Here is a 27,016-nt window from a genome sequence, read left to right as displayed (position 1 = left end):
ACGACAGTGTGAACGAGACCTCACCGGCACCATCTCCTGTGATGGCGACTAGATCCACTACTCTCCAGAGCTCGATGAACGGGCCGTCTACTGCGATGGAATCGAAATAAGCGTGGTGCCTACCTCTGCTTTCCTTCAGACGGGCAGGACGTCGGACGATGAACAGTTGCATTCCGACAAGGAACAGTACCTCCGAAAGCAGTAGTCGTCCTGAAAATGGAAGAAGCGACGTCGAGCACCTCCCGACGACACAATCCTCCTTATGGCATCATGGGTAGTGGACCAGATAGTGATATCCTTTGAGCGCCCTGACGACAGACGTTGCTTCTCCTGAGCCTCATCTAGCGAGCGTCCTTTCCACCACCTGTGGTCCCGCCTGACAACAATGGATCCTGTGGAGGATCGTTCCTCGGATCCTACCGTGGCAGCGTCTTCACCGCCAGTCCTCGACGGGCACGACAGTCGCCAGCCACCAGTTTCAATCTCCTGGGCTGACGATGTTGCCAACTGAGCAGTTTGTAATGCTGGCACACTTGTCGGGGAGTGCCCCATGGTGGCACCTGACCCAGCTTTGAACCGTGATAGCGGCCACAGTGGCTGTGCCGAGTGTTTCACACCAGCCAGACATCTCCACAGGATCCTCCGTGCCGATAGGGGGAGCACGTCCACAACACTGCCACATCGCGACGACGAATTTGGTCATCACTCGGGCTCCATATAAACTGACAGCGTTCAGAGACACCATTTACGCTGCTGATGTCGACATAGCCCTCCTCCAAAAAGTATTCGTCACTGATTTTATGTTCCCACTGGTTACACAGCCAACACCTCCCATGCCTCTGGCAATGGTAGCATAGTGGTCATCCTCCTATGTACAGGGCTCACCACTAAAGATATAGTGTACCTGCTTAATGCTAGGGTTGTTATGGCCCTCACGTTTTTCGGCGTCCGCATCCTAAATGTCTATGACGGCCTGGCTCCAGTGGACGTCGCGAAGGACACAACTCCTTTGATGACCAGGTAACGCTGCTTTTTGAGGGCGCCCTGGATTATCTGTCATAGGTGGGGACCTCAACTCCACACAAGTGGCTGCTGATCACCTCCCATGACATTACCCATGTGCGGCTGCCTCTGTCATTATCGACTGAGTTCAGCTTATAAACACAAGGACGAACATTCATGGCACCCACACGAGTTTCACATATTATATGACACACTCTTCCAATTGGCTCAACCGTATCTACCTCACATTTCCTTCCTGGCAATACTCGACATGCCAAAGTTTGGCCTCTGGCTTTCTTTGACCGTCAAGCCCACATCTGCCATGTTGCCCTCGCCTGCCAACTGATGTGGCACAGTCATGGCCTGTGGCAATTGAACGTTGCTAACCTGACCGCTCCTGACTGCTGACGGATCATTGAGGACGTGTGGGCCCTCTGTCATCAACATTGCGCCACCTACATTTCCACTCTTCCTGGTGGCTATTTGAGTGAAACTGGCACTACACAGGGCATTGATGGAATATGGAAAAGACGCCAAGGCTTAGTGAGTGAGTACCACGAACTTTTATTACGCGATCCTATGTGACTATGCCTTGATGGCATTCTCTTCCATCCATCAAATGATACTGCATCGGGCTAAAGTGTGGATTACTTCATTCATATGAAACGCTTGAATGGGACCCTTGTCAGGTACCACACCCATGACCGTATGACTCACAAAACGCAGTCGATGTACCACTTCCTCACAGCTGCCAGCTTCATCATCGAGATCTCATACACGACCTCAGTAATGCTGGAGGACAACAATATACTAGCGAATGTACCAGGACCCGCCTTTCAGCTGGAATGTCCAAGCCATGAGATGCTGACGCTTATTTTGCAGACATGGTGTTCAAAACGAACTACAAACGGGATCTTCATAAAAATTTTGAGGAAACACGTTGGATGTTGCATCAACACAAGTCGCCAGTGAATCAAGGATTAATGATATATCAAAATAAAAATAAATGAATAAACTATTAAAAAATAAAAAACCTAATGATTAGAGATGCAGAATTATAAGTAACAGTTGATGTATTGCTGGTTCGTAAGTCACTGGATCAAAATATTTTTTTATTAACCTTCTCGTTGTCTAATAGCTTCTGATAATTATATAAGTTTAATAGAAGTATATTTCATAATATTCGAAAAAATGGTTCAAATGGCTCTGAGCAGTATGCGACTTAACTTCTGAGGTCATCAGTCGTCTAGAACTTAGAACTAATTAAACCTCATTAACCTAAGGACATCATACACATCCATGCCTGAGGCAGGATTCGAACCTGCGACCGTAGCGGTCACGCGGTGCCAGACTGAAGCGCCTAGAACCGCACGGCCACACCGGCCGGCCATAATATTCGGTGTTATGTAATTATAAGTGCGCCATTTCTGAGAAGGGAGTTTGTGCGACTGGCTTAATCTACAAGGCAGAGTTTACTAACTGCAGTAAAATATTTTCCACTTTTTTGTTCTAAGTTTTGTATTCCACATGTTGTAAAGATTCTGCTACTGAATAGGAGCAGTGAGCAAGTAAGAATGTCATTATGATTTTACTAAACAGTCAGAATGATAAAAATTAATTTCATATCACGTCGCGGACTATTGTAAATTTATGTCGCACTACTTTTAATGAAACTTTTATAAGCCGATGTTCTGATTGACTGGACATAGTAGTTTCCTTTTTGCCTTAGGCTATAACACGTTCATGGATATTGGAAATTTTTATTGATGTATACTACAGAAATATCATCATCATCAGCATATGTTCGAGGGAGAAAATGTGCGTTTTGATAGAGCCCGTCCATTTAGTAAACCGTGTGATTTCGGAGCCAGATACAGGCGACAACTGGCTCTGGAGCGCGCTTTGATCGTGTATACTACATTGAGGCACACATACCGAATGCCAAGTCGCATCGTTTCTAAGCGCTGAGGAGCACGTTGAACTCGACACGCTCAACGTTGATGACCGAAAGCTCGGTCCGTGTGCAGACAGCTTTAAGGTTAGTTTACAAGGCAATACTTGGTTGCACGGAACTGCGCTAGCGGCCACTGCACATTCGCAGCACGCTTTGGCGCAGGTCGTTGGTGAAACTAAACACTTTCGCCCTGTTCCATCTTTGGCGACACTAGTTGCACGAGTCTTGAGGTTAGGTATGTCGACAAAATATACACAAACTGAAATACGAAGTGCGGAACGAAAGAAATTATTCGCTTGTTGTATATCTGTGCTAGGCGTATATGTTTGTGGGATTCAAACGATGGTGATCATGGTCTAGCGGTTCTAGGCGCTCAGTCCGGAACTGCGGGACTGCTACGGTCGCAGGTTCGAATCCTGCCTCGGGCATGGATGTGTGTGATGTCCTTAGGTTAGTTAGGTTTAAGTAGTTCTAAGTTCTAGGGGACTGATGACCACAGATGTTAAGTCCCATAGTGCTCAGAGCCATTTGAACCATTTTTCGATGGTGATCACAAAAACAAGCAGCGCTGCTTTGCTGCATATGAGGTCGCCATAAGCGATTTGAGCATGGATGGGTTGAAAGTGTCTCAGCTGCAGAGAAAAATTCACTCAGTTACGGGTACATATACAAAAGACTTCAGAAAAATACTAGCATGCATAACATCTGGCTGTGGAACAGCTCACCTTTACAAAACTAAAATCCCGTGGTTCGAGGTGGCCATTTTCTTTTTTTTTACGAATAATTGTTAACAGGAGGAAAAGCTATATAAATCTTGAATGCTGAATTCTTTATTCACTATTCATTTAGTTAAAAGTCACAGTGGTGCTTCCAGTTCAGAAACAAGTATGACCGAACTTTAAAAAATTACTATGGTAATAAAATTATAAACAGCCGACCAGTGCCATGGATAAAGAAATTCTTTCTTAGGTTTCCACAAATATAAATTTGTCTTCTTCAGAAGGTAACCTAAGGGCAATGAACATCATAGCTTACATTAGAAAAGTATGAAACTTATAAGCCAAGAATAAATTTTAAGACAAATTAGAGAACTCTTGCGTTACAGAAGTATGATGACGACTGGTACTTACAATTTTACATTAATAAGGACTAATGTACCATCGCCGTTTTTACAATTGTCGGCATAGATCCATGTGTCAAAAATAAAATATAGCCCTAGAATTAGGGTTTGTCACGTTAATATAAAGTAGCTCATGGATCTTGCAGAGCTCACAACCGACTGAGTGTAATCGGCGAGCGTAGTTACTCTGAAAACAGGGCAGGTGGCGCTCGTGCCGAGAAACATGTGCCATTTGGCGTACAAAGGCAACGTGTAAATTATTAGTATTAATAACGTCTTTAGGTAAAGCAACAATAAAAAAGGAAGGAAATTAACACTCCCGTTATAACAGTATGGGAGCATTGGTACAAATAATGTAGTTATACATAAAAAAAGCAGGTGGCGCTTACGCCGAGAAACTTACGCCCAGTGGCATATACAGCCAAAATATAAAAAATTACATTACTATATTAGTGAAGCCCACAAACGGTATACATATCAGAACTTTAAAATTGACAATAATGGCTCTTGTCAAGAAAGAATTACGAACACTGGTGCACGATCCTGTTAATTCACATTCACAGGAAAAACAAAATTTTAGAGCCAGGCAAAATCACATAAATGATTAAAATATTGATATTACTATGGCACAGATTAAGCTTCATGAAAGCAATCTGCGAATCATTCTCTCCTTAATGTGGCCTACTTCGAATAATTATTACAGCTTTCTGTTTACACTTCTCCTTGATCTTAACTGGCAAAATCCGTTATCGACATGCTCCTGGTATTTTAGCTGTGGTTATACATATTGTTCGAGAGCTGTTTTTCTGTGACGAACTCGTACACGTAGCACTGACAATTTTGTCAGCTATTTCTAGATAGAGTAGCATTGGCTTTTCGTACAAGAGAAATTTGGGAATCACAATTCCAAATGCATTTTCCACAACACAGAGAACTGTATTCTTTCTTTGAAACTCAGTGGACTATGTTTTGAAAAAGGCTTAATTACGTATGGTGTTAATATAAATGCGTTATCACCAAATAAAAATTAACCTTCTAGCAGGACGGGAGATCTGCACTCTATATAGAAGCATTGTAGTTTCTAATTTCAATTCTGGCGACAATTTTTCACGCATTACAATATTATTCTTCCTTCTTTAGAAGAAACAATTAAAATAGCTTCTAGGGGCTTCCGTTACAGTTTCTTTCACCAAAATCGCTGAGCATCTGAGCTGACGTCTTTTCTTTATTCAGTCACGAACCCAAACCAGTTTGTCACTACTTTTCTTGTGCAGCAGTTTCGTGTAAACGAGGTAAGAACTCCGTCACAGTTCGTGCAGCTGCCAAAACTTCTGTTTTAGGAATGAGTGCGGCACTTACAAAACTGAAGTGAACACTGGTGTCGGCGTGTCATCACTCATGTATGAAACCATTTGCGTGCGATTCGATTCACGCAACGAGTGGCGCAATCCAATGTCTTTGTGCAAACTAGCTTTTATGCTGCGAGCCCAGACTAAAGCCGTCGGCACACGTACCGTGCATCCGAACGTTGAGCGTTGAACTTGCCGAGTTTCTGACGTCATAGCGTGGAACAGCACGTTCGGAAGTCTTTCCCAACGTACAGAGCAAAATCTGGCACGTCAGATATTCTGAGCGTGCGTCTGAGCGTTGACCAACGAGATGACACAACGCCACCTACGTCACACGCACGCCGTCTCCCTTCAGTACAGAGTTGTGAGGCGCCATATTGGCATTCATTTCAAGCCTATATGTATATATGCCGTTTCTGAGCACCAGCAAATTGAGAATCACTGGAAAACCCGTTGTTAACTGTGTGATTTGTTCCAATAAAATAATGAGAATCATCATATTCGTGGCAAAGAATTATTGTAACTTGCGTATTATGAGAGTATGGTATTTGAAGGCGGCGACACACTGAAGATCCACCCAAAACGCGTTGTTCGTGGTACAATTTGTTATAATTAAATTTCAATTAGTAACATAATTATCTACGATTAACATTTTTAGCAAGGGGTAACACAGTATAATTAAGTACAAGAAGTGTGATGACTGTTTAGCGTGCCGGCACGGTAGCTCAGCGTGTTAGGTCAGAGGGTTAGCTGCCGTCTGCAATAAAAGAAACTCAGTTAACGAACTTAAAACAGGTGTCTTACCACGTCCGCCCAGAGCAGATGCAACGAACAAAAGCGAAAAAATGAGATTTTAAAAAAAAGCGTAATGGTAGCGCTTCTATCCATTAATGAGTTTTTGTTGGGGCGGTGGTTCGCGTCTTAACACATCCAAATTTTTTTCCCTAAGATTTGCGTTTTTATTAGGTTCTGATACTTTATTCTATAATATTTGATGTTATGTAAATATAAGTTCACCTTTTTTGAGGGGTGACTTTGTTCGATAGGCTTAATCTACAGGACAGCTTGCGCTACTTGTATAAAGATATTTTGCTCCTTTTTCTTTTACGCTTCGTAATTCACATGTTGCAGAGATTCTGCTACTGGGTAGGAACAGTGATCAAGTAAGACTGACCTTGGCGTTTTACTAAAATGTGGGAATGACGAAATAATGTTTACCTTACGTGGAAAAGTATTCCAAATTTGTACCGCACTGTTTGTAATGAAACTTTTATAAGCCTGTGTCCTTATTGAATGGACATGGTACTTTCCTTTTCGTGGACGATGGAGGAAATCTGCGTTTCAACAGAGCTAATGTGGGAATTTGACGCGCGCCCGTTGAGTAAACAGTGTGCCGCTGGAGTGCGTTGCGATCGCGTATACCACGTTGGGGCCCACGTACCGTGTGCAGGAGTCGCATCGTTCGTGAGCGTTCAGCAGCACGTTGAACTTGGCACACTGCACATTAACGTTCGACAGCACGGTCCGCGTGCCGGCGGCTTTACAGCAGAGTGCGCGCATCCCTGTAGCGCACAGTCGGCGGCGCTCGCAGAGCCCTGCGCGAGTGCTGTATGTCAACGCCTTTTGCACTTTGCGGTGCAGGCGCGCGCGTTGCAGCACTGCGGCCCGCGCTGCAAGCCGACGGGGCCCCGGGCGGTCGCGGCGGCCGCGGAGTTTAATGAGATCTCGAGCAGCGCTCACGACGCGGCGATCGGCGCCGCGATACCGCTAGCCGGCGCTTTCACTGCCGGCATCGCGATTCAGCCGAGCCCATTAACCCGCCTATTCCAGTCTGCGCCGCGCAGAAAGCGGACGTGACGTACCAGCCCGCGGGACTTTCCACGCCTTCTGGCGGCCCGGTCCCTTCCCGCCCTTCCCATGCTGCCACAGAAAGGACACCCCGTGTTACCTGTTGGCACCTCCTTCTCTCACTCCCTCCCTCTCCCCCACCCTCTCTCTGAGTCTGTCTTTCACGCTGCCGCAGGAACTTAAGTAGTCTCGGTAGCCGGCATGTCCACCTTTGACACGGATAACAGCGGCGAAGCGCGTCGTGGAATAGAAGCAGTGGGGGTGAGCAGATGCAATTGTCTAGAAAGGAGGTCAAACAGCTTTAAAAAGGACAAAGGAAGAAAAAAGAGGACACGTCAAACAGGTCAACTGCAGATGAGGATACCACCCATAGTGCCCGCATCTCGTGGTCGTGCGGTAGCGTTCTCGCTTCCCACGCCCGGGTTCCCGGGTTCGATTCCCGGCGGGGTCAGGGATTTTCTCTGCCTCGTGATGGCTGGGTGTTGTGTGCTGTCCTTAGGTTAGTTAGGTTTAAGTAGTTCTAAGTTCTAGGGGACTTATGACCACAGCAGTTGAGTCCCATAGTGCTCAGAGCCATTTGAACCATTTTTGATACCACCCATATGCTTTGCACAAGTCACGTGACTGCCGGAAATTACCGGTAAAACTAGTAGTTAATTGTTACTGGTGGTCAGGTGGTGATTCCCAGAGCAATAATTTTTTATTTTAAATTGAAAACATTGATTTTGGTGGCAGTGTGGCATCATTTCTTTTTATATTTACGTGCACTACAGGAAGCCAAGCCAATACAAAGCGAAGATACGAAACGAAACTTTTAAATAATCGATATTTGAATTCGCTTATAGGTCGATCAACGATAAGATCGTCGATCCTGGTGCCACCTACTAACACCGTCTTCGTGCGTGTTTATCACGAAGGCTGTGCCAATAGTTAAAGAATTTAAGAAAAGAGCGCTGGCCGGTGTGGCAGAGCGGTTCTAGGCGCTTCAGCCTGGAACCGCGCGACCGCCGCGGTTGCAGGTTCGAATCCTGCCTCGGGCATGCATGTGTGTGATGTCCTTAGGTTAGTTGGGTTTAAGTAGTTCTAAGTTCTAGGGGACTGATGACCTCAGAAGTTAAGTCCCATAGTGCTCAGAGCCAACCTAAGAAATGAGCAATACAACGGGACGAAATGTAAATTTAACTGTATTATGCTCAACTTTGCGAAAAGCCGGACACTGTAAAAATCCGCCCGGACCCTGGAAAAAGAGCTAAAACGGAGGACATGTCCGGATTAATCCGGACGTCTGGTCACCCTAGCAGGGAGGACTTGTTAGGTCGCTGGAGGGATATGGCACATCTGCACAACGTCACCTAATTCCCATAAATTCCGAGGAGGGGACGGAGGTTGATGAGCTCTCACGCCACGTTCAATCACACAACAGATGTGTTCGTGGGGTTCAGACCTGGATACTTGGGGGGGGGGGGGGGCAGCACATCAACTGGAACTCGCCACTGTGTTCCTCTAATCACTACATCATACTCCTGGCCTTGTGACCTGACGCATTATCCTACCGGAAAAAATGCCACTGCCTTCGGGAAACGTGATAGTTATGAAGGGGGTGTGAAATCTGTGTACGATACTCCTTGGTAGTCATCGTGCTACCACGAGGTCCACTTGACTCATTGATGGCCACGTGAATGTCCCCAGAGCATAATGGAGACGCCGCCAGCTTGTCTCCGTCCCACACCACACAGTGTCAGGGAGCTGTTCCCCTGGAAAACTACCGATTCGCGCCGTCCCATCGGGTTGATGAAGAGTATAGCGGGATTCATCAGATCATATAATGCTCTGCCACTGTGCCAACGTCCAGTGTTGATGGTCATATGCACATTTCAGTCGTAGTTGCCGATGTCGTGGTATTAACATTGGCACACGCATGGATCGTCGGCTGTGGAGGCTCGTCGTTACAAATGTTTGGTGCACTGTGTGTCAAACTAACTTTTACTTTGCTCAGCATTCGAGCCTGACGGTAGTTCTTCCACAGTTCGCGTCCGCAGCTCGTAGTCTCGCGGTCGCGTTCTCGCTTCCAGAGCACAGGGTCCCGGGTTCGGTTCCCAGTGGGGTCGGGGAATTTCACCTGCCCCGAGATGACTGGGTGTTTGTGTTGTCCTCAACATTTCATCATCATTCATGAAAGTGGTGAGATTGGACAGACCAAAGGTTGGGAATTTATACGGGCGCTCATTACCGCGCAGTTGAGCGCCCCACAAATCATCATCATTATCATCATCGTCATCCACAGTTCGCCGCCTGTCCTGTTTTACTAGTCTGCCCAGCCTACGACGTCCGACATGTGTAATGGGGGTTACCGCCCATCTCGACGACAAATGTTCAACTGTGTGTGAAATCTTATGGGACTTAACTGCTAATGTCTTCAGTCCCTAAGCTTACACACTACTTAACCTAAATTATGCTAAGGACAAACACACACACCCATGCCCGAGGGAGGACTCGAACCTCCGCCGGGACCAGCCGCTCAGTCCATGACTGCAGCGCCCAAGACCGCTCGGCTAATCCCGCGCGCCCATCCCGACGACGTCTGGACGTGGTTTCACCTTGGTTTCGCCACGTGTTGAAGACACTTTCCGCAGCACTCCTCGAACACCCGACAAGCCGTGAATGCTCATGCTGAGCCTCCGGGCCATCACAGTCTGATTGCGGTCAAACTCAAATGGATCGCGCTGCTTACCCATTCTACTCGTGGACAGCACGCTCACTGATACTACATGCACCGTTCGTTTGCATTCCTCGTCATGTGGCGCTCATATCACCAGGAGGGGTTATATCGATAGTAGGTCGGTGGTCATAATGGTCTGACTGATCAGTCTAAATGACGTAGTAAATAGTAGGATTACAAGTAGTATTGGTAGAATCGGTAGGGAAAGAAACAGAAATGAATGTGTAACGGGAACCAACGACTTATCTTTGCATTTTTACTTATTTGGTTGTTTGTTTTGCACATAAATGGTTTGATGGACAGAGTGGGCAGCAATCTTTGGTTGTTTGTTGATGGTGCTGTGGTGAACGGTATAGTGTCGAAGTTGAGTGACTGTAGGAGGATAGAAGATGACTTAGACGAAATTTCTAGTTGGTCTGATCAATGGCAGCTAGCTCTAAATGTAGAAAAATGTAATCTAATGCGGATGAATAGGAAAAACGAACCCGTAATGTTAGGATTCAGCATTAGTAGTGCCCTGCTCGACACAGTATATATATCTGGGCGTAACGTCGTAAAGCGAACTGTATGGAACGAGCATGTGAGGATTGTAATAAATGGTTCAAATGGCTCTGAGCACTATGGGACTCAACTGCGGTGGTCATAAGTCCCCTAGAACTTAGAACTACTTAAACCTAACTAACCTAAGGACATCACACACATGCATGCCCGAGGCAGGATTCGAACCTGCGACCGTAGCGGTCGTGCGGTTCCAGACTGTAGCGCCTTTAACCGCTCGGCCACTCCGGCCGGCTAGGATTGTAATAGGAAAGGCGAATCTTCGATTTGGGTTTATTGAGGGAATTCTAGGAAAGCGTGGTTCATCAGTAAATAATTCCGCATATAGGATGCCAGCACGAGCTATTCTTGAGTACTGCTCGTGTGTTTGGGATCTGTAGCAGGCTGGATGAAAGGAAGATATCGAAACAATTCAAACGCGGGCTGCTGGTTTTGATACTGATAGGTTCGAACAACACGCAAGTGTTACGAAGATGCTTCGGAAGCTCAAATGGGAACCCTTGGAGGAAGGACGACGTTCCTTTCGAGGAAAAATATTGAGAAAATATAGACCTGACTGCAGAACGATCCTGTTGCCTCCAACATACATTGCGCGTAAGGACCACGAACATAAGATACGAGAAATTAGGCCTCATACGGAGCATACAGACAGACGTTTTTCTGTCGTTCTGTTTGCGACTGGAAGAAGAAAGGAAATGACTGCGGAGTATAGATGTAGACGTAATCAGAAACGCGTGTTATACAGTGTTAGCACACTGTGTATTTTATATACTTCCAGCTTATAAATCGCATTTTGTAACTAATAAAAAATAATTGATCACGTAACTTCTGCGCTTTCATGTAACAAAGCACGTAACTTTGATGCAAATACAGTTTATATCACAACCACACTAAATTATATAAAATTACTGTTGTTATTTTGTGCTCAATAGTTCTTTATCATGATAAAAGCAAGAGTTTCATGTTAATATTCATAAATGCGAAAGTTGTTTATGAATAATAGAAACACGTTTATAAAAGTTCGACGAAGTATTCAAGCGATGTGTGATATATTTTCGTTTTGCGTTTTCGTTTATTTTAACTTTTTTGTTGAGAAAACTGTGTTTTCTGGAATTTCTGGAACTATATGATAAATCTGTATTGTTTTCTTTATTTTTACTGCAACATCCCTCTGTTTCACCCCACAAATCAACAATTTTGGAATAAAACCTGAATGAAACATTAACAGTTTTAGTTTTGCTGTAAGTACTGTTTACTCTTATTAGTTTATAGACGGTTCAAAGCTTCCGATTTTTAGGTAAATCTAGTAAGACACTGATCGCATACGTAAAGAAAGCGATAGTTATGAGGCAACGTCCGGTAGGTATGCAACACATGTAACATACAGATAACATGCGTACGACCTTATCTCACCACAACTGCTAGGAAAACCACCGTAGTCTGTGCTTGCTTATGGTTGTCTGAGATATCCAATGGTAGTTTCACAACTCTAAGCTTAAGAAAAGTGTTTCATCTCTTACCTGCCTAATAGAAATTAAAGGTATCAATAGGAAATATCTCTGTATTAGTCTATCAGTCGTCAACCAGCTGGGAAGTGATTACATGCGATGTTCCACGAGGTTCTATTTTAGGCCCTTTATTTTCTTGCGTAGACAGGGAGGTTCATAGGTGTGAAACCAATGTTCCAAAACACATACTGGTGGATAAACAAAAATTTAAAGTTGAGTAGTTTCAGATGAGAGAGGGGGGGAAAACTTGTGAACGTATGTTACCAACATGGTGGCCATTTTGAAATCCGCCATCTTAGATGTAACTCGTAATTTCGAAATGTATATTGGGTCATGAGATGTGTCAAACATGTAGATACGAAAAAAATGGCAGCTTCCACTTGAACATAGCTTTGTACATTCTAGATTTATGTTGCATTTTGTACAGACCAAGCAAGAGCTGGCAATGATACATAAAGGTTACACCGAGCGAGGTGGCGCAGTGGTTAGACACTGGACTCGCATTCGGGAGGACGACGGTTCAATCCCGCGTCCGGCCATCCTGATTTAGGTTTTCCGTGATTTCCCTAAATCATTCCAGGCAAATGCCGGGATGGTTCCTCTGAAAGGGCACGGCCGACTTCCTTCCCCATCCTTCCCTAATCCGATGAGACCGATGACCACGCTGTCTGGTCTCCTCCCAACCAACCAACCAACAAACATAAAGGTTACAAAATGTGCAAGTTTTAAGATGGTTGTTACCCCTTTCCGACGATTCACAAGGACTTTAAGTGATACCTGTACAGGAATGTGACTACAAGCCTCGACGAAAGGCTCCTTAAGATCTTCATGGTTCCTAAACCCAATCAAATAACTGATTGAAATATAATGGACTTAAATCCGAGGAACGCATTGACTACTCCAAGAGACCTCTACAACCTATCCATCTCCATGGAAACTGAATTTCCAGTTATGCCCCGACAGCTAGTCTTCAATGACGCGAGGCACCATTGTGCCAAATTAAAGTTGGAAAGGTTCGGTCTTCAGATAGCAGCGACGGCAACATATCTTCACCTAACACCTGCAAATAACGGGCTGCCTGTTAATGTAACCAGAATGAAGAAGGTCCCAACAATACAAGAACCTCATATTTCACACCAAACTATTTCTCTGGATGCGCCAACTACAGCACCGTTGATGCAGTCAATCAAGAAGGGTTTATATCTAACCAGTATTGATGATTCCGCTTATTTACCTCTCGATTCACAAAGAAATTAGCTTCATCCATAAACATCCATAGGGAGAACGACTGTTTCTCTCTAATTTGTTGCGCGCCAGTGTAGGCGCAATGAGAATGCAACTCAGGTAAACAACATGGAACTTCAACTTTGTTTGTGTGGCCATCTTCCGCAGTAAGCATAGAAATACTTGTTTTGTAAATAAAACCGCCTTTTCCTGCTGCCAATTAATTTATTTATACCAGACGCGTTTCGCCTTTTTCATGTTCTAAGGCATCATGAGTGGGATCTATAACGATACAGTTTTGTTAGTTTTAGACTATTAAACAGTTCAGGTCGCGGTTTTTTATGTAAAAAAGTAACTACTTACGATTTGCTGATCTTCGCTTCCTCTCATCTGGTAGTGCGACCTCCAGTATAACGTGGAACAGGTTTATTCAGCATTCAAGAACACGTCTTCTTCATGGAGTTTTAAGTGATATACAGATGAAAGTTCGTTGGGTACTTTAAGTCCTAAGAAAGAAGGCAAATAATGGTTAAGTGGCCGAAGGCCAAATATGAATAACAAAAATATTCAAGTCACAATCAATTACATTGCTCTGGAGTTAATGAACACAATTGGTCTTAGTCTCAGCAAAGGAAGACAATGCATTCTCAGTTGGGTAAGGCTAAAGTCTGAAGAAGTTAAATCACTGGTCTAAGCTTGATAGGGATTGTAAGCTAAACATCTGTCCGACGATGGTTTCGTAACGAGAGCTGTGATTGTGGACCACTAATGCAGTCAGCACCAGACCCAGAGAACTCGAACGAATTACTGGCACGATAGCCAAGATCAAACTGCTATTACATGGTTGCGCATCGGCCTGTCACTGTGCACAGATATTGTGTGGCCTGGTAGTGGGAACGTGATACTGTATAAGTAACTAATGCTCACCATCACAGTGCTGTGGTCCTCGAAGTACACTCTGTGGGCAGCGAACCTGGCTCCTCTCCTGGCAGCTGCCGGAGATTTCATATTGTTGCTGTCGTCTGAAACGTTTATCATCATACGACGTGAGCGCGAAGTGCTGTTTGGCAACAGGGCTTGGGTCTGTTGCGGCAGACGACACCTGAAGTTTGGCCACCTGTGGGATACGAGTGTGTTGCAGGTTGCTGTCTTGTAGGAGGGCCACAGAGCATCACGCAATCTGTAAACTGAATCCGAGGATATGGATCGTCCTTAGTGAAACGCATCATTGGCATTTCGTAAGGATGTCATTTATGTATTCCCCAATTCTCATTACTGCTGTACGGCTGACCCCAGTCAACTGTGAGATGTGGCGAGCACTGTGCTTTGGACTCTCAGTGAACGATGCTAGAACGGCAGTTGATATTGCTTCAGTGTGTGGATCAATGGTTCCCGGCCTTTCTTAGGCTGTTACCCCTGAGCGCCATCAGACACTAGTTTGTACCCCGGCTCTGCCCCCCCCCCCTCCCCGTCCAGCAGTCCTGCCATCTTTTGCCCCCTTGTGCCTCCTCCCCCCCCCCCCTCGTGGAACACTTTTACTTTTAAAATGATGAAAGATGCATGATGTGTGTGTGTGTGTGTGTGTGTGTGTGTGTACGCGCGCGCGCGCGCGTTCCGAGAAGGGGGGGGGGTAGTATTAGAATGAATGACGAAGGAATTCGTGGTGCATCACAAGTGCTACGCAGACTTCTTCTCGGATAAGAAAGCTAACTAAACACAGTGAGGGTAGACACTTGCTACAAAATATGCTTCCCCAGCATTAATTCTCACTATTGTGGCATTTGCTTGACCGGGACGCTGCAAACCCACTTAAAATCAAACAAGTTCAGATGCGTGCACTATACTTCCTGTTTGTGAATCACTTGATTGATGGACTCCTTACTTCTGAAATGACACAGAATGGACACTTCAAGCTGTTAATTCTTTGTGCCCAACCAGTCTAATAATAATAGTAATAATAATCTGTGTACATCCTTATAGAGTTACTTCTGTGTCGTGCTGACAATTAATTCATTTATCTGTTTCTAAACGAGCAATGAAGCAATTTCTGGACAACTGCGGGTACTATCTACAACTTGGAGAAGACATCCTCTTGAGATATTTAGCATTTGTTAAGAACATGTCTCACTTTTATCATCAGCTATGTTTTGACTAAGCACAAAATATTTGTGTAGTGGATGGACTATGTAAGGAACCAGTAACCTCCATCGGATTAATGCTACAAATTGAGAAAAAGTAGTTATTGATAAATTATATATCAGTATTAGAGTCTCACAAAATTGTCATACTAGTAATGATCTTTTGAAAATTTCGTCACTGAAACAGAATCGAATCGTTTATTTTTTATCCCTCAAAAAATTTCGTTATACCTCTCAGGGGGTAATTATCCCAAGGTTGGGAACCACTGATTTATATCGATTAAAGATTTTTTATTTATTACGTTATTCCATGACGCGTGTTGGTGACATAAGAAAGATAGGTGTTAGCTATATATTACCAACAAACAACTGTAAATACGATGCTGCAGTGCTTATATTATTCTGAATTAGGATGCGAAGTTCGTTTGGACATGCGTTTATGTCAAAAGGAACAGGCACTGTGGTGACCACAGCTGTTGTGGACTACATTAAATGTATTCGCAATTGCGAACATGGACATCAGCTGTAGAATGAAAAGACAACAAGAAAAATTTCTGCCGTACCGGAACTCAAACACGGATTTCTCGCTTACTGCGAGCTGTCGCCTTACCTTTTGGCTATCCGTGCATGACTCACGGCCAAGCTCGAATTTCGAACTGTCGTCAGCCACCCATCTACAACCTGTTCTCGTACATCCATTACGTGTATGCCCGTACAGAGGAGACATTTTACTTGAAAGTCGTTTACCCGCTGTCCGCGGGAAAATGCGATATTGCAGTGCCTGTGTTATTCCGAATTACGACACACATACGAGGTTAATGACATACGGAAGTTTGTGTCTAGCCGTGGGTGGTGCTCAGATAGCCAAATGCTAAGGCGAGTGCTTGCGATAAGAGGGCAACCCGGGTATAGAGTTGCTGTCCGGCACAAATTTTCATTATCTTCCGTCCGTTATACAGTTGATAGTAGTCCATACGCCCAATCGCGAATACATTTCATGTACTTCATGATGGCTGTAGTTGCCGCAGTACATTGTAATCACGTCGTAATTCGGAATAACAAAGGCAATGCAATATCGTATTTACTGCACTTAATTAAGTTTTGCTCTCCTACAATTTCCCTCCCAACTCGCCCCTCCACACACACACACACACACACACACACACACACACACACACACACACACATATATATATATATATATATATATATATATATATATATATATATATATATATATATATATATATATATATATTCACTTCCTTAAATTACCAAACTGATGATTCCTTGGTGCCTCAGGAAGTGTCCCGTCAACTCATCCCTTCTCTCAGTCAGGTACTCCCATCATTTTTTTTTCACAATTTGATTAACTACCTCTTAATTAGTTGTTCGATCGACCCATATAATCTTCAATATTCTTCTCTAACACCACATTTCAAAAGCTTATAATTTCTTCTTGTCTGAACTGTTCATCGTTCACGTTTCACTCCTTTTCAAAGCTATGCTCCACACAAATACTTTCAGAAAACACTTCCTATCATTTAAATTTATATTCAATGTTAACAAATTTCTCTTTTTCAGATATGCTTTTCTTGCTGTTTTCAGCCTGCGTTTGATATCCTCTTTACTTTGACTATCATCAGTTATTATCCTGCCAAATTAAAAGAACTATGACAGCTTTTAGTGTCGCATTTCTTTATCTGATTTTTATCAATATCATATGATTTAATTCGGCTACATTACATTGCCACCGTTTTACCCTGATTCCATCTTATCACCTCTTTTCAAGACACTATCCTTTCAGCTGATCTTCCATGTAGTTTGCCGCCGTTCTGACAGAATGTACATGCCATCGACAAACATCACAATTTTTATTTCTTCTCTGAACTTTAATCACCTTTCCCAATTTCTATTTGGTTTCCTTTTCAGTTTGCTCAATGTGCAGACCAAATAACATCAGGGAGAAGCTATGACACAGTATTATTCCCTTCTCAATTACTGCCTAATCATGTAATTTATTAAAAAGAGCTGGAGCCCTTCTTCCCTGAAAAACCCCTTTTCGTTCGTTCTATACGACGGTATATATAAATGGTATGTACCTCGTTTCACGTTTCGAGTTAATAATTCCCTCGTTCATTTTCTACATGGTCGTCGAAAGTGTTGTTGTTGGTTACATAAGTTTTCATTACTTAGTGTATGTAATTACAAATTAACTCCACGTCAATGTTTTCGCTTTTATACAAGAAAAGGTTTCTAAGTCCTAGCAGGTAAACTTTCTGTCTGATAAGTCTTTAGGATACTCCACGTAACGTGTCGACACTTACACATATTTGAGGTTTTCACATTTCTTTGTCAATTGAATGACAATGTTTGCAATATGTATTTTCCTCTAGGTGGATCCTATGCCTGTGCCAACGTTTTTTGCATATATCGATGACTGTATATTGATAAGTCTTCTGGTGCACAGTCAGTATTAATGATTTATATGTAGTAACATCATTATTCCTTACAAGAAGATCTCGCAAGTTCTGCTTGTACCATATTTCAGTTTTGGTTCATTTTCTCTACTACCTGCTGTAAGTGAGTTGGCAGTATATCTCATTATCGCTCTAAGTGGCGCATTTTCCTCAGACATTCGCAAAAGCTCCATTGAAGAACGTTTCTGTATCTTCAGGGCCTGTATATTTTATAAGGGATGCTCTCGATTTGCATACAAAGACTTGAAAAGTCTAGCCCGTCATTCTTCCTTGAAAGAGTAAGTTCTATGGGTACGTGGAATAGTATCCGTCTCTAATAAAACACATATTTGACACGTTGTGTTGTGTGTATTTGATTTTGCTGGTGTAAATGTACCAGATCTTACGCATAATCTTCTTTTCGTTTTCACTCAGGAATATATCAATTCATTTCATGATACAGATGCCTAGTAATTTTATTTTGGCACATACATCGTTAGTTTTTATGGGAACCAGTCTATGCAAATCCCATTTGTCTAAATTTTAGTTGGCCATTACACAACATCGAATGTTTTCTGTTCTCCTTCACTCTACCCGTTTTAGATGAAAAAAAGTTAACATAAATTTTTCTTATAATACCGGTGAATAAACCAACATGTTGGTCACTTCCAGTAATGCTTCACCATCTTTGCCTGTGGGTAAATACGAGGTGTTTGCCAAAAGTGAGGTCCGATTACTTTGAGAAATTCACAATAAAGGAAAATTAATAAGTTTTTATGAGACCAGCACACACACACACACACACACACACACACGCTTACTGCATAGTTACCAATATAATCTTAGGAATTTTACGTGGGAAAAGTTTTCCTCAATCCCTCTGAAAAGAACGCTGGGGCCTTGGATTTTTATCCAATAATGCACGATCATCTTTTTCTGTTTAGCATGCACCTGTCAAAAGTTTTGGTATCCTTCTTGCATATTTACAGTTTTTCAGTAGCAATTCGATGCTATATTGCCCGTAACATCCGCTGAAAATTGTAGTGATTCGATGATTTTTCCAACGCTTTTTCGTTCACGCGCTTAACAATTTTCTTAAGCCTAAATTGAAACGCATAGGGATAGACCCTTATCTGAGACGATAGTATGCAAACTGTAGGCGAAGGCCGGTGAATAATTTTACGTGGCTGTAAACGGAATGAAGCATGAGTTAAATAAGGGCTTGCCTTTCAACTATAATGTAAGACACGATAGCCATGTGTTATATGGTCACATTCATCTGACACTGTGCACTCACGGACACTTGTAATAAACGGTCTCCAGTCACGAGTCTTGAACTTATTGAGCGCGAGAATGTATATCTAACCCATGTTTGCACGCTACGTAATTTATACGCATATAAATCACGATGAGGGGGTTTTACTCATGTGAGAACATTAAGAAAAGAAATATTTAGCTGTATCTTTGCTTTTTATTTAATTTCAACCTAGTCAACAGAAAATACATTGGCAAAATTATTTCTATAATTTGTTGGAATGACCATTTTCCACAACAACGAGGTAAATATTCGTTTGTAAAGAAACATATTGTTCTTGCTCCGATATTTGTATTTAATTTACCAGACGCCTTTTGCCCTTTGTGTGAAAAGCATCTTCAACGGATGTTCCGGAATAGCGCAGTTTGTTTTGCCTATACATCAGTCACAGTGCTGAATCAGTCCAACTGATATTAAATAGATAAAATGTTACCGAGCGCTTTTTGCCTGATCGGAGGAATTCTTTACTTCTTCTGATGTGATAATAGGTTCATGGCGCACTTACATTTCACCGAAGAAAATTCAACACTCCTTCTTCCTCTTCTTCTTCTTCTTCTTCTTCATTTCCCCTTCGTATTCCCTGTCTTTCTCCCGTTTTCTCCAAGGGGCTGGTGGCGTTATATGGATTGTGCCAGTGTTAGTGACAGCTGGTTGTCTCATGCCCTTCGTGACTCCAGAAAGTTCGACACATCTTTGTTTCGAAATTGTCTGTTTTCTATCTTTTCCGGACATAGCCTGCGCTTGCTACACGATATGAACAGTTCACTGGTGATCTCGCAGTCAGTTAAGTTGGATAACACAGCTACTATGATGATTCTGCCGGAAGAGCTGTTCGCTTACGGGCTGGCTGTATTGTTTCGGCGGATGTTTTGCAGACAGAAGGTGGCAGCACTTTTGCATAAAAGTCGAAACAAGTTTGGTAAATTAAATACCAACAATGCAGCAAAAAAAGTATTTTATTTATAATTTTTGTTGTGTTTCAGGATTGATGTCATTTATGCTTAATCTCCTCCAACCAAATCATGACACCGAGAATTGGTAACGAACGTAATTGATTTTGCTTTCTCACCGCTAATAGATTTTGCCAGAAGTGATTTATCTGTTCCGCTCCTCCTGCGATCCTATGCGGTGAAGTTATGTAATTTGCAGCAAAAGTTCCACCATTAAATACAGTAGAAATTGCTGAAACAAACTTCAAAATTTATTTTGTAGTAAATAACAGCGTTTTAAATAGTGAATTGTTCTACATTTAATCTGTAGTCTATTAGATGTTACACCACCAGTGTGGCATGGCATCATTTAATTTTCTTCTATATTTTAAGGTCTTGGTGGATTTCAAGTGATCATTGAACTTCGTTCGTTGTTGTAGATTCTTTGTTTCATAGTACACCAGTAGACATAAGATCCTTGAAACGTTACAAATAGAAGGTATTTCAGTAGGCAGAAATGTAGTTCCCGTAAAATAAAAAGTTTGAAACATGGGATAAAGTGTATATTCTTTGTACGAATATGCACTTTACTCTCAGGACCATCTAAACTGCAATAATTAGATCGTACCTCGTCCTGTCACAGAACAAAATACGGTATGAGACTACTCACTTTACGTTTTTATCGGCTATCTACTGACTCCAGCGACATCTCCGAAGGTAGAAAATTGTTGTTACGAAGCAAGACAATTAGTCTGATGTTTCATGGTGTGGCAGAACAAATTTTATTCGTTATTAATCGTCTTGTGTAAGTTTGCAAGATCATTGTACGGCTTCTGGCTGATGATCGGAAACACATCGTGTGTGTAACATCATCATAATTATTTATCATCGTGGATGAAGGTGGAAAATAACTTCCAAATACTTGATGCACACAAGACCTGTCGTCCACTAAAAATGGAGAAACTTAAAAAAAAAAAAATGCTTAAAGGCGGGCAGACGAATATTGATAGTACGAAGTTTTACCTCAGTGTAACACATATCTCTGAATCCATTTTAAGTGTCGTAGCCTCATACTGTATTAGGCAGGTCATTTCTGTAAACTGTATAGTGGGTAGAAAGGAAGATAAATGCTAACAACAGCCGAAAACGCAGAAGACAGCGAACGTTAGGACTACAAGTGATGGTAAACCGAATCAGGTAAGGTCACCGAAAGTGGTTGTTGTCTTGTACAGCAACACACTCTAACAGTCTAAAATTGAAGTCTTGGTCTAGAAGACGAGGTAATAACCACATTGACAGTCGGCGGAACTACAGCTTCAATTACTGATCATTTCACTGTGGCAGTACCTACAATAATGTGGTTTAACTTACACACATATGTCGATTGTGTGGATGGCGGTAAAATGTGAATGACGATGCTATTGTCTTGCAAGTCTTGTGAGGTGAGCTCCCAATAAGTTGTATGAGGGTAGGGAAGGAGGATAGAGAGATGACAGGCAATATAGACAAAGCGATCGCTGTGTTTGGAAGAGAGATGAAGAGGGATAGGGCAGGGAGAGCATCATGTATGGTTGGGAAGCATGATGAATAAGTAGGGACTGAAACAGGGGAGAAGGAGAGTAGTGTTTATGGTGATCAGGAGATTGGGATGTAAATTGGAGGAATCTGTATACGAAACGTTTATGGCGTCTGTAAATTCAGCTGGTAAGTGGGATATCTGGGTCAGAAAATCGGTGCCTGTTGAAGTTGCGCTGGGACAGGAGATACTGTGCATGGAGATGGGGGAAGAATGGCACATGCTGGTACAGGCATGGCAGCAATCCGTGATCGAAGAAGGCCCGGGAGACAATGGGGTTTCAATCCTCCCATTTATCGAGTGTATAGGACTTGCCAGGATGTTGGAAGAATTCAAGAAATGGGGAATTCTACCCACCGGTAGAGGATTCATATAGATAAAGGAAAATGGTGTGGAAGGGGAAGCAGAATGTGTGGTGTTCCGAGACATATGAAAAGTGGCCTAATTTTGGGGGTGCAGAGATTCAAGCTACAGTGGCAAAAGTGAGGATGGTGGCAGGACGTAGCCCAATGTACGGCCGGTTCGTAGTTTTAAAGATTTTAATGCATAATTCTTTATATGAATTTATGTTACATTTTCGTGTAATTTGTATTGTCTTTCAATAGAGTTTGTTTTGATAAGTACTTTTAGTGCAGGTCTGGTTTGAAAATGAACGGCTACGGTCGAAACTAGTCACCGGTACAAATTATACGTAACTGTGGCAGAAATTTAAATAAAGAATTATCGTTCCAAGTTGCTGGTCCTTCACCACCAAAATATTGGAACTACATTTTAAAACACTCATGTACAGAAAAAAAAAACAGAACACTTTGAACGATTAGAGATAGGACGTTCATATTCAAAGGACACGTTGCGCAGAAATGATTAGCATTTGAGTCACCTCTGTTCAGCATGTTTCCTGTTGCGTAGTAGGTACAGGGTCTTCCATGAGCCCTGGTAGCTTATTCCATGCATGATGACATAGACGCGTATAGCGTCCTGTGGTATAGCCATCCAAGCTGCAGGCATCTGGTTCCAAAATTTATCTTGGCGGTTGGCATTGGGTCACAGCACTGCGACCTGTCGTTTCACCATATCCCACACACTTTCGAATGACGAGAAGGATGGTGATCTGGCGGGCCAGGGTAAAAGGCTGACATCCTATGACACCAAGAATGCACATGCTCGTGCAGCAACATGCGGTCGTGCATTATCTTGCTGAAGAATGGCTTCTGGGGTGTTGTGCAGAAAGGGTATGGCTATAGGTCGCAGGATGTCTTTCACGTAGGTCACACTGGCCACAGTGTTCTGGACACACAATAACTGTGATTTGTGGTTGTTCCCAATAGTGCCCTCATACCATAAGGCATTGAGTTGGTGCTGTATGTCTTGCGCGAATACAATCACTGTGATGCCGCTCCCCCTGTCTGTGGCGAACCAAAATGCGGCCATCCTTATCAAACAAACAGAGCCTGGATTCGTCATAAAACACTATCTGATGCCATTCCTGTCCACAGTGATGTCGTTCCTTCAGTGAACCACTCTGCACACACCCGTTGCACTGCTGGGAAGCTTCATCTCACACGAGCAGCAGTTTCCCAGATGGATGCACGACGTTGTCTCACGCCAATAAAACGTCCTCCTTCTAACTCACTTATCTGACGATACGGTTGGCACATACGTGTGCGAGGTATCCTGCACGTCTGGTCAAGTCGCACTGACCCATCACCTTCGGTTTATAGCGACAACGAGAGCCACAGCCATACTCTACTGGTAGTTGGTGTTGCGTAGCTATATTGATCTTGAACTTGAACACGTAGGCTGGGGTAGTTCAAATGCTAATCATTTCTACAGCACATACTAATTTACATTTCCTGTGACTATGAACACCCTACCTTTACTCGTTCAAGGTGCTCTGTTTTTTTCTGAATATGAGTGTATATTGTAGTCTTTTTGTTGAATTGTTAGTAGATGGGTGCGACATATGAGTTTGCATTCGTTGTTTAATCCAAGACATTTTAGCGGCCGGCCAGAGTGGCCGAGCGGTTCTAGGCGCTTCAGTCTGGAACTGCGCGACCGCTACGGTCGCAGGTTCGAATCCTGCCTCGGGCGTGGATGTGTGTGACGTCCTTAGGTTGGTTAGATTTAAGTAGTTCTAAGTTCTAGGGGACTGATGACCTCAGATGTTAAGTCCCATAGTGCTCAGAGCCATTTGAACCAACATTTTAGCGAGCAAGGTGGAATGGTTATGGACGGCGTGCGGGAACTCTCGCTGATGAAATCAGTGGACATTATTTCCTATTATTACTATCTTGACTTTGACAAAATTGCTTATGAGATACTAGAGGTTACAACATGTCAATTTAATGAGATGGATCTAGATGGACCATTGAGAAGTCTACATCGGTGGATAGTGGACTATGAAGGTGGTGTCGTCGGCATACTAATGCAGATAGATAGCGTCACGTGGTTGGGGCACACCAAGTGGTGCTGTACAATTTCCTGTGCCTCCTCTACACAATAATCTTGGGGGGTAATCTTGCGGATGGAGGGAGGATAAAGTACTGCAACTGACTGATATGACACAAAAGTAATGCTGTGTTGGAAACGAGACTGTGAAGTGAAGTAAATAACTACTGATCCGCTCCCCATACGTGGTACTTTTTTGCTGTAGTAGACTGATGGACATCTCCAGTTGACGCTGCGATGCGTAGGCCTGCAGCTAATGAAGGCACAATTACGAGATGTACAAATAAGAGACGGTCTACATTTCGCTGGTGTGGAGTCCTTAATCTTCTGACTGGTTTGATACAGCATGCCACGACTTTCCCTCCTGTGCCAATCTCTTCATCTCGTAGTAACTCTTGCACTCTACAGCCTCAGTTATTTGTTGGATACATTCCAATCTTTCTCTTTCTCTATCCTCTACAGCTGCGTCTAGTATCATGGAAGCTATTCCCCGATAACTTATCACATAACCTATCAAACTGCCACTTCCTCCTGTCAGTATTTCGAAGTTTCATTGCAGAATCCGCAGAGACCCTCCTCATATCGTATCTTGCAGTCCACTTAATTTTCAGCAGCATTTGTAGCACCACAATTTAGACGTTTCTGTTCTCTTCGTTTGGTGTTTTCCCACAGTCCACGATTCAGTACAATGCTGTGCTGCAAAAGTAAATTCTCAGGAATTTATTCCTCAGATAACACCGAAATTTGATGACAGACTTATTTTGGACATTTTCCTGTATGTCTTGTATTGTATGTTAACTGGGGGCCTAGAAACGACGGAGCGGCTTCGTCCCCGCCGCAGCCGCAGTGGTCCATAACCCCACGACGACTACCGCAGTCCACTTCACCCCTCCGCCGCCCCACACCGAACCCAGGGTTATTGTGCGGTTCGGCCCCCGGTGGACCCCCCAGGGAACGTCTCACACCAGACGAGTGTTACCCCTATGTTTGCGTTGTAGAGTAATGGTGGTGTACGCGTACGTGGAGAACTTGTTTGCGCAGCAATCGCCGACATAGTGAAACTGAGGCGGAATAAGGGGAACCAGCCCGCATTCGCCGACGCAAATGGAAAACCGCCTAAATATCATCCACAGACTGCCCAGTTCACCGGACCTCGACACAAATCCGCCGGGCGGATTCGTGCCGGGGACCAGGCGCTCCTTCCCGCCCGGAAAGCAGTGCGTTAGACCGGACGGCTAACCGGGCGGGCATTTTGGGCATTAATGCCCTTTTTGACTGTGATAGTCTGTTTTTTACGCCTTCTTCTGCTTCGTCTGCCTCGTGATCCCAGATTATGATCTTACGTTAATCGCTACTTTCATTTCTGCTACTCCTCATGTTCGACAATGCCCTCTTATGACGAGAGGTAGGAACACGTAATGCACCCCGGGATATTATCAAAAGTGATCGGTTTTGACGGTCCAGGGGTAGTGGTGTGGGAAGGCATAATGTTGCATGGGTATACTGACACCAAATTCTTTGAACACGGAACACTCACTGATCAACGTTACTATAACCTGTGCTCCTTCCCAGTGTGCGTCATCTCAGGTGTGTATACGGCCCTTGCAGCGTTTTTATAGATGTCAACACGCGACCGCATCAAACGGCGCACACGGAGGATCTCTTGGAACGGGGGAATTTGGGGATTCGAATGGTTCAAATGGCTCTAAGCACTATGGGATTTAACATTTGCGGTCATCAGTCCTCTAGACCTAGAACTACTGAAAGGGTCCTGTAGTCCCCTTTCATCATGATTTTATTTATTTTCCAGTGATACAAAGCTCTCTGTCAGGCGTGAGTGAATGAATGTAGTGTGTTTCATGTTGCTATACGGTGGTTTAGTCTGCTGCAGAGAATCAGCGGTAGTCGTACAGAATGGCCAACCCTTGTAGTTTTCAGGTAGGCAAAGAGGTTTCCTCTCCTTGCGTGAAAGTTACCGGTATTAGGTTGGCGGCGGAAGCCTCATCTCTGGGTTTCCCTGGCCACGGAATCGCGTGGGAGACGTTGGAGTGTGTGAGACGGTCAGTCTGCTTCCAGTGCGCCGAGGGTCTGCAGTCGAGCCTCTTCGAAGGACGGTGAGTTGGTCTAACCGCATGGAGAGTGTCTCGTAGAGAGATGGGAGCTTTTAGCTTTTGGTCTCGCGTCTCGTCTTATTAAGATTGTTTAACCTTGTCGGAGTAAGGAATGCAAGGCTTATGCAGACTTTCAGTTTAATTCCTAATGCAGACTTTAATCCGTAAGAAGAACGTAACACAAATGTGTTGCACATGTAAGAAGTGCGCCCTCGGTTCAGTGCGAATGTTTGTCTGCCTGCAACTGCGTCTGTTGTACATTCTAATCTTTCCTGCACCTTAATAATTTTGCCTCTTCATGAATTTTCTTTGTCTCGTTTACCTTATGTTCGTTGGAAGCCATCCACATGGTTTAATATTAGAGTTTGTTGGCCCACTGCCATCACCCTTTGTGCATTCAAATGTGCCTTCTGAAAAATGTTAATTGTTCGCGGCTGCGTGGTTTAATGTGGTTAAAACTTGGCCACGGTATGTAGAAATTGTGTCTCCGCAAACCACGTGGGCATACGAGTGTGTCGTGAAACGCGTACCGTTTCACAAGAAATTGTACTAAGCTACCAGGCAACAGCAGTTTTAAGGAATAAATAATTTTGCCACCAATCTTATCCTGTGCACCGATGTTACGTCTCTATTACCTACGCCTGTACCTTGTAGTTTCCTTGCTAGCCCATCCATAGCGTTTCCATGCGCACAGGCCCAATAAGTAGTGTTACATTTTTATTTAAAACAAATTCTTTAGAATAGATGTCGTTTTCGGG

The sequence above is a fragment of the Schistocerca nitens genome, chromosome 5 (genome assembly GCF_023898315.1).
Source record: "Schistocerca nitens isolate TAMUIC-IGC-003100 chromosome 5, iqSchNite1.1, whole genome shotgun sequence".
Lineage (NCBI taxonomy): Eukaryota > Metazoa > Arthropoda > Insecta > Orthoptera > Acrididae > Schistocerca > Schistocerca nitens.
Note: the sequence above shows the minus strand (reverse complement) of the source record.